Source organism: Galeopterus variegatus, unplaced genomic scaffold (assembly GCF_000696425.1).
Source record: "Galeopterus variegatus unplaced genomic scaffold, G_variegatus-3.0.2 Scaffold203, whole genome shotgun sequence".
Classification (NCBI taxonomy): Eukaryota; Metazoa; Chordata; class Mammalia; order Dermoptera; family Cynocephalidae; genus Galeopterus; species Galeopterus variegatus.
The window spans coordinates 143,782-153,513 of NW_007726314.1; the positions used below are offsets into that span (position 1 = coordinate 143,782).

The 9,732-nt window shown below is 38.2% G+C and overlaps 1 pseudogene; it reads right to left on the reverse strand.

Moving 5' to 3' along the window:
- Positions 1-3,143: 3,143 nt before the first annotated feature.
- LOC103584921 lies at positions 3,144-4,501 on the reverse strand (annotated as a pseudogene).
- Positions 4,502-9,732: the final 5,231 nt, after the last annotated feature.

Genomic DNA, 9,732 nt, shown 5'->3' on the forward strand with positions numbered 1-9,732 from the left:
ATTTAATATGATTACTGATAAAGGATTTACTTCTGCCATTTAGCTATTTGTTTTCTGTATCTCATATGTTTTTTTGTTCCTCAGTTCCTTCATTACTGCCTTGTTTTATATTTGATTTTTTAAAGTATTTTGATTCCCTTCTTTCTTTTTCCGTTTTTTGTTTTTGTTTTCAGTTATTTCCTTAGTGGTTACCTTCAGGATTAGTATTAACAGCTTATAACAACTTAGTTTGAATAATACCAACTTAGTTTCAATAGTATACAAACACGCTGCTCTTTTTCATCTCCATCTCTCTCCCTCCATATTTTTATTGTTATAGATTACATCTTTATACATTGCATACCCATTAATGTACATTTATAATTATGGTTTTATGCATCTGTCTTTTAAATCATATAGGAGAGAGAAGTTACAAACCAAACTGAAAGTACATTACTGCTGGATTTTATATTTAACTCTGAAGTTAACTTTACTCGTGCTCTTCGTTTTTTCTTACAGTTTTGAGTTACTGTCTACTGTCATTTCCTCTCAATCTGAAGCACTCCCTTTAGCACTTCCTGAATGGCAGATATACAGGTAATGAACTCCCTTGTCTTTTGTTTATCTGAAAATGTCTTAATTTCTCCTTCATTTTTAAAGGATTGTTTTGCCAAATATAGAAACTTTGGTTGACAGTTTCTTCCTTCAGAATTTTTAATATGTCATCCCAATGACTTCTGGCTTCCATGGTTTCTGAGGAGAAATTAGGTGTCAATATTATTTAGAATATATGGATAACAAAAAAAAAAGTTTTCATTTAAAAAAAGGAAAAAATAGAATACGTGTACATAAAGCTTTCAATTTTTTTTCTTTGTCTTTGGATTTGGACAATTTGACTATAATGTGGCTCAGAGTGGATCTCTTTGAGTTTATCCTGCTTGAAATTCTATGAGCTTTGTGGATGTGTATATTCATGTATTTCATTAATTTGGAGAGTATTTGGCCATTATTTTTTCAAAACTTTTTTTCTGTCCCTTTCTTTCTTTCTTCTTCTAGAAATTCCATAATGCATATATTGTTCTGCTTGCTGGTGTCCCATAGATCCCTCAAAATCTGTTCATTTTTCTTCATTCTTTTTCTTTCTGATCCTTAGACTGTATAATTTCAATAATCTTTACTTCAGGTTCACTAATCCTTTTTTTCTGCTTGTTCCAGTCTGCTGGAACATTTCATTTCAGTTATCATACTCTTCATCCCTAGAATTTCTGTTTGGGTCTTTTTAAAATTTTGTATCTCTTTATTAATATCCTCATTTTGTTCAGATACCCTTTTCCTGATTTCATTTAGTTTTTTTGTCCATGGTTTCTTTTAGTTCATTGAACATATTTAAGACAGTTGATTTAATATCTTTGATTAATAATTTCAGTGCCTGGGCTTCCTTAGATTTCTGTCATTTTTCCCCCCAGTGAATGAGCCATATCTTCCTATTTCTTTGTATGTTTATAATTTTTGTTGAGAACTGGACATTCTATTACATGTGGAACTTCTGGAAATCTAATTTTCCCATTCCTTAGAGATTGCTGATTTCTGCTTGTCAAAAGTAGAGACCATCTGTTTGTGACTCTTCAGACTATTTTTGCAAATTGTATGTTCCTTGTTGTGTGGTCACTGAAATTTCTGTTCCATTGTCTCTGAGCTTAGTCAGTAACCTGACAAGGTTTCCTTAAATATCTAGCACCCAAAGTGGGGGAGGGGAAACTATATATATATATATATTTTTTTTTTGAAGATTTTCTTTTTTTTAATTGAAACACAATTTATTATACATATTTGTGGGGTACAGAATTGCATATCAATACCTGTGTACAATGTGTGATGGTAAGGATAATTAGCACATTAATCACTATGTAATGTAATCATTCCATGTATCCATTAACCAATTGCTCTATGGCCCCCCCTCCCCTTTTCCCACCTCTAGTAACCACCGTTCCATTTGTGATTGCTTTCTTTCTTTCTTCCTTCCTTTCTTTCATTTTTAGCTCCCACTTATGAGTGAAGACATGAATTGTTTCTCTTTCTGGCTTATTTCACCTAACATAATTTTCTCCGTGCTCATCCATGCTGCTATGAATGGCAAAATTTCATTCTTTTTTATGGCTGAATAGTATTCCATCACACACACACACACTCACACACACACACACACACATTTTCCTTATCCAGTCATCTGTCAAAGGACATTTAGGTTTGGTCACACACACACACACACACACACACACACACACATTTTCCTTATCCAGTCATCTGTCAAAGGACATTTAGGTTTGGTCTATGTCTTGGCTATTGTAAAGAGAGCTGTGATAAACATGGCAGTGCAGGTATCCCTTCAACGTGATGATTTCCATCCCTTTGGATATATACCCAATAGTGGGATTGCTGGATCATATGGCAGTTCTATCTGTAGTTGTTTGAGAAATCTCCATACTATTTTCCATAATGGCTGCACTAATTTATGGTCCCACCAACAGTGTAGAAATGTTCCCCTTTCTCTGCATCCTCACCAGCATTTGTTATTCTCTGTCTTTTTGATAATAGCCAGTCTAACTTGGGTAAGACAATATCTCATTATGGTTTTGATTTGCATTTCCCTATTTGATTAGTGACGTTGAGCATTTTTTCAGGTACCTGTTGCCCATTTATATTTCTTACTTTCAGAAGTGTTTATTCAGCTCCTTTGCCCATTTTTTAATGAGGTGTTTTTTGTTTTTTGTTTTTAACTGTTAGATTGTTTGAGTTCCTTGTATATTCTGGATGTTAATCTTTTATTGGATATGTAGTTTGAAAATAGTTTCTCCCATTCTGTAGGTTGTCTTTTCACCCTGTTGATTGTTTCCTTTGCTGTGCAGAAGCTTTTTAGTTTGTTTGGGGTTTTTTTCTTTTGTTTTGTTTTTTGTTTTTGACAGGGAATACTTTATTCAAAACCCATCAAAGAAATGGACAGCTTGGGTCTCTAACAGAGCATTCATATTTTAAAGCACATGCCAGTAATTAAACCTGAGAATATACACAGCCACATACAAATTAACTGATCAGACCACAACTTTTCAATGTTTAAAACAGAATAAGCTTCCTTGTAAAAGCAGCACCTTTGTGACATTTTACCTTCAGTATTCCTCTCCTTATTCCTCACCCTCTCCTTTTTATTCCTCTCCACACCAACCTCCTCATAATCCTTATCAAGAGCATCCATGTCCTCATAGGCCTCAGAAAACTCTCCTTCCTCTATCCCCTCACCCACATATCAGTGAAGAAAGGCACACTGGCATACATCAGATCAAACTTGTGGTCCAGGTGAGCCCAGACCTCAGCAATGGCTGTGGTGTTGCTCAGCATGCACAAGCTCACTGTACCTTGGCCAGGTCTCCATCAGGTACTACAGTGGGAGGCTAGTAATTAATGCCAACCTTGAAGCCAATGGGGCACCAATCTACAAACTGGATGGTACACTTGGTTTTGATGGGGGCAATGGCAGCATTGACATTTTGGGGAACCACATCACCATAGTACAACAGGCAGTGAGTCATGTATCTACCATGGTGAGGGTCACATTTCACCATCTGGTTGGCTGGTCCAAAGCAGGCAGTTGTGATCTCTGCTAAAGAAAGCTGTTCACGGTAAGCTTTCTCAGCAGAGATGAGTGGGGCATATGTGTCCAGAGGAAAGTGTATGCAGGAGTAGGGCACCAGGTTGGTCTGGAATTCTGTCAGATCAACATTCAGGGCTCCATCAAATCTGAGGGAAGCAGTGATGGAGAACACAATTTGACCTGTGAACCTACTGAAGTTTGTGTAGGTTGGGCATTCAATGTAAAGGTTTCTACGATACATGTCATAGATGGCCCCATTGTCTACCATGAAGGCACAATCAGAGTGCTCCAGGTTTGAGCAGGTGATGAGGATGGAATTGTAGGGCTCAACTATAGCTGTGGAAACCTGGGGGTGGGTAAATGGAGAACTCTAGCTTGAACTTCTTGCCACAATCAACAGAGAGGCGTTCCATCAATAGGGAGGCGAACCCAGAACCAGTTCCTCCACCAAAACTGTGGAAAACCAAGAAGCCCTGATGACCTGTGCACTGGTCAGCCAGTTTACAAGTTCTGTCCAAGACAAGGTCAATTATCTCCTTGCCAATGGTGCACTGCCCACAGGCATAGTTATTGGCAGCATCTTCCTTGCCTGCGATGAGCTGCTCAGGGTGGAAGAGCTGGCCATAAGTGCCAGTGCAATCTTCATCAATGGCCATGGGTTCCAGGTCTACAAACACTGCCCTGGGCACATGCTTGCCAGTGCCTGTCTCACTGAAGAAAGTATTGAAGGTCCTTCGATGGTCTTCCAATGGTCTTCTTGTCACTTGGCATCTGGCCATGGGGCTGGGTGCCATATTCCAAGCAGTAGATCTCCCAGCTGGCATTGCCAATCTGAACACCAGCCCGGTCAGTGTGGATGGAGATGCACTCACGCATGGTTGCTGCTTCATGGCTGCCAAGCAGATGGCAGAGATGAAGAGGAGAAGTTGTTGCTTCGTATAGCACCACTCTTAGGAGGTCAAAGCTTTTCAGTTTGATACAGTCCCATTTGTTTATTTTTTTTCTTTTATTGCCTGTGTTTTGAGGTCTTATTCATAAAGTCTTTGTCCAGTCCTGCATCCTAAAGTGTTTCCCCTAAGTTTTCTTTTAGGAGTTTCATAGTTTCAGGTCTTATATTTATGTAAATCTTTAGTCTATTTTGAGTTAATTTTGGTATATGGCAAGATGTATGTCGTTTCATTCTTGTACACACAAACATCCAGTTTTCCCAGCACTATTTATTGAAGAGGCTGTCCTTTCCCCAATGTATGTTCTTGGTGCCTTCGTCAAAGATCAGTTGGCTATAAGTACATTGGTTGATTTCTGGGTTCTCTATTCTGTTTCATTGTTCTGTGTGTCTGTTTTTATGCTAGTACCATGATGTTTTGGTTACTGTAGCTTTCCAGTATAATTTGAAGTCAAATAGTGTAATGTCTCTGGCTTTATTTATTTTTTGCTCAGGATTGATTTGGCTATTTGGGGCCTTGTTCCATGTGAATGTTAAGATTGTTTTTTCTATTTCTGTGAAGAATGTCATTGGTATTTTGATGGGTATTGCATTGAATTGGTAGATCACTTTGGGTAGTATGGACATTTTTATGTTAAATCTTCCAATCCATGAACATGGAATGTTGTTCCATCTTTTTGTGTCCTCTTTAATTTATTTCAGCAGTAATTTGTATTTCTCATTGTAGAGATATTTCACCTCCTTGGTTAAATTTATTCCTAGGTATTTTGTGGGATTTTTTTTTTTTTTTTTTTTTTTGGTGGCTATTGTAAATAGGCTTGCTTTCTTGATTTCTTTTTCTGCTAGTTTGTTTTTGGAGTGTAAAAATGCTACTGATTTTTGTATATTGATTTTGTATCCTGCAGTTTTACTGAATTTGTTTATCAGCTCTGGGAGTTTTTTGGTAGACTCTAGGTTTTTCTATATATGTCATCTGCAAACAGGGACAACTTGACTTTGTCTTTTCCAATCTGGATGCCCTTTCTTTCTTTCTCTTGAGAGATTGCTCTGGCTAGTATGACTAATACTATGTTAAATAGTAGTGGTGAGGGTGGTCATCCTTGTCTTGTTCTTAAAGGAAAAGCTTTCAGCTTTTCCCCATTCAGGATGATATTGGTGGTGGGTTTGTCATATATGGCTTTTATTGTGTTGAGGTACTTTCTTTCTATACCTAATTTGTTGAGAGTCTTTATCATAAAGGGATGTGGGATTTTTGTTAGATGCTTCTTCTGCATGTATTGAGGTGATCGTATGGTTTTTGCCCTGGATTTTGTTGATGTGCTGTATCACATTTATTGACATGTATGTTGAAGCATCTCTGCATCCTGGGATGAATCCCACTTGATCATGATGTACAATCTTTCTGATGTGTTATTGTATTCTGTTTGCACATATTTTGTTAAGGATTTGTGTCTATGTTCATCAAGGATATTGACCTGTAGTTTTCTTTTTTTGTTGTATCTTTGTCTGCTTTTGGTATCAGGGTGATGCTGGCCTCATAGAATGAGTTTTGGAGAATGGCCTCTGTCTCAATTTTTTGGAATAGGTTGAAAATAACTGGTATTAATTCTTCTTTAAGTGTTTGGTAGAATTCAGCAGTGAAGCCATCCAGTCCCGGGTTTTTCTTTCTTGGGAGACTGTTAATTATTGCTTCAATCTTTTTGCTCACTATTGGTCTGTTCAGGTTTTCTATTTCTTCTTAATTCAGTCTTGGTAGTTTGTATGTGTCCAGAGATTTATCCATTTCCTCCAGGTTTTCAAATTTGTTAGTGTGTAGTTGTTCATAACAGTCTCTAATGATTCTTTATATTTCTGTGATATTGGTTATAATGTCTCCTTTTTCATTTCTGATTTTTGTTATTTGGGTCTTCTCTTTTTTTAGTTAGTCTAGCTAATGCTTTGTCTACTTTGTTTATCTTCTCAGAAAACCAACTTTGTTTCATTGATCTTTTGTACCACTTTTTTGGTACAAAAAAGTGTACCTCTGTTTCATTTCGTTTTGCTCTGACTTTAATTACTTATTTCTACTAATTTTGAGATTGGATTGTTTTTGTTTTTCTAGTTCTTTGAGTTGTAACAGTAGGTTGTTTATGTGAAGTCTTTCTGTTCTTTTGATGTAAGCATTTATTGCAATAAACTTCCTTCTCAGTACTGCTTTTGCAGTATCCCATAGGTTTTGGTATAATATGTCCTTATTTTCATTAGTTGCAATAAATTTTTCGAATTTCTTCTTTGACGCACAGGTCATTCAGGAGCATGTTGTTTAATTTCCACATATGTATGTAGTTTCCAAAGTTTCGCTTTTTATTGATTTCTAGTTTTAGTTGGTTGTGGTCTGAAAAGATACTTGAAATTATTTCAATTTTTAAAAGTTTGTTGAGAATGATTGCGTACTGTGATGATGAAAAAGCTAACTATCCTAATCTAACCATCACACATTGTACACAATTATTGAAAATCAATGTTGTGCCTGACATGTATGTATAATAAATTATCTTTAAAAAAAAATAAAAATGTGTTGACACTTGATTTATGACCTAATATGTGTTCTATCCTAGAGAATATTTTTTAAGTCTCCTGGTGCTAGGAAGCCACTTCAGCCTGTGGAGTTGAAACAGCAAAAACTAACTGAAATTTACCAGCTGCTTTTAGTACCAAGAATGAGATAATGCTATAACAAATCCTAAAAATATAAAAGTGGCTTTGGAATTGGGCAGTGGGCAGAAACTAGAAGAATGGAGAATAATAGGAAAAGATAAGATTGCTTTCGGGGTCGGCCCGTGGCTCACTCAGGAGAGTGTGGCGCTGGGAGCTAAGCGGTGCTCCCTCCGCGGGTTTGGATCCTATATAGGGATGGCCAGTGTGCTCACTGGCTGAGCGCAGTGCGGGCGACACCAAGCCAAGGGTTGCAATCCCCTTACTGGTCACACACACACACACACACACACACACACACACACAAAAGATTGCTTTCAACCAATTGTTAACAGAAACCTGGACTTAAGGATGCTGCCAGTGAAGGCTCAGAAGGAAATGAGAAACATATTATTGGAAACTGGATGCTGCAAGTGTTCATCTAGACTTCAGAGATCCAAAAAGTTGCTTCAGGCAGTTTCTGCAAACTTAATACTTGGTTTGGTGGAGGGATGAATTTCTGGATCTTTCTACCCCACCGTCTTCTGTGATATCATACTCCTCTTCTATATTATTTTTATAAATATTTTGTCAATCTAAAAGAAAAACCTGATTTCATTAGAATTGTATCAACCCTGACAATGGGGGCAGGGGGGCTTTTGACAGAACTACATAAACCTTGACTAGCTGACTATTTAGGGGAAAGTGCCAAGAATTTCCAACATCAAGTCCTGGTTTCATTTTGCTTAACAGTTTTTCTCTCAATTGTTCTTTCTCCTCTTACATTTTACTACAAGCAACAAGAAGAAACCAGGCTGTACCTTCAGCATTTTTCTGGGAAATCTCTTCTGCTTTATATCCAAGTTTATCACTTACAAGTTCTGTTTTCCAACCTGCTACAGGATACAATTCCACTAAGCTTTCTGCAACTATGTAACAAGGATTCCTTTTCCTCCAGTTCCCAATAAGCATGTTTTTCATTTCCTTCTGAGCCCTCACTAGCAAAATCCTTAAAGTTCAGGTTTCTGTTAACAGTTGGTTGGATGCAATCTTGTCTTTTCCTATTATTCTCCTCAACATTCTTCTAGTTTCTGCCAGTTTCTGTCTAGTTTCTAGACAGGCCATAACAAATTACCACAAACTTAGTGACCTAGAATAACACAAATTTATTATCTCACAGTTCTATGAGGGTACTTCTAAAAGCTCATGGAAAAATAGAATTAAAAGATAATGCAAATTTTTCTATGAGTTTTTTGAAGTATCCTCCTGTATGCCAGAAGTCCAACATGGGTTTCACTGCACTAAAATAAAGACATAGCAGGGCTGCATTGCTTTCCAGAGGTTCTAGGGTAGAATTAGTATACTTACCCATTCAGTTTGTTGGTAAAATTCAGTTCCTAGTGGTTGCAGAACTGAGGTTCCTGTTTCCTTGCTGGCTGCCACCTGAAGGTTGTTCCCTGAATTCCTTGGATCCTTGGAAAATTCTTTCCACCATCTTCAAAACCAGCAGTGAAACTGTGCTCCATGTGTTGAAAAAAAAAAAAAAAAGCAGTGAAGGATCAAGTACCTCTCACACTTTGCATCTCTCTAGCCAACTCTTCTGCCTTCCTCTTTGCTTTTTAAGAGCTCGTGTGATTCCATTGGGCCCCCCAAACAATACATAATAATCTCCCCATTTTAAGGTCCTTCTCCCTAACTTTATCTTCAAAATTCCTTTTGCCATGTACTGTAACATATTCACAGGTTCTAGGGATTAAGGCATGGACATCGTTGAGGGGCTATTATTCTGTCTATGACATCCTCCCTAGGAGCCACCAATTCTTGTCCCTTCCTGGCCCACTCCCTCCTACTCTCCAGAACACCTTCTTTCCTTGAAATCCTGAACACATTATAGCTTCTGGAACAGGTCAAGGTCTGTGACACACCACTCACCCTTCACGTGTCAGCAGTCGGCCTACCTCGGCACCACCCCAACCAGCCAGCATACCTCTCTGCAGAGTAATTGCCTTTTTGAGCCTGTTCCATCACCACCACTTCCATCTGTGAGTAGGCAAGGGAGGAGCCAGGTCTGTTCTGTACGCTGGTGTATACTCACATCACAGTAGGGTCAGCTGACAGTAGGTGCTCATTAAATTTTGCAGTGAGGAGAGGTAGACCTAACAAAAGGCCGATGAAGCTCAACCTTCAATGTTCTTCATTTTCACACCTTGAGACAGGCCCCAGTAGTGTGTCCGCTGGTGCAAGTGTTTTTGGAAATTTTTAAAAATTAAGATAGTTTAATCACATTCACTTAGGACCTTTGCCGTTTTCTACTCAGACTCCCCTCCAGCCCTCTTCCCCTCATTTGGGGGGACAACAAAGAGGCTGTGGCATTTTGGGGGTCCAGCCGAGGGGAAGGTGGTTTGGGGACTGTCCTGGGCTAGGTTCCAAGAGGGAAGCTGATTCTAAGAGGGAGATCACGGTGCAAAATATTTACCAGAGGGTCTCT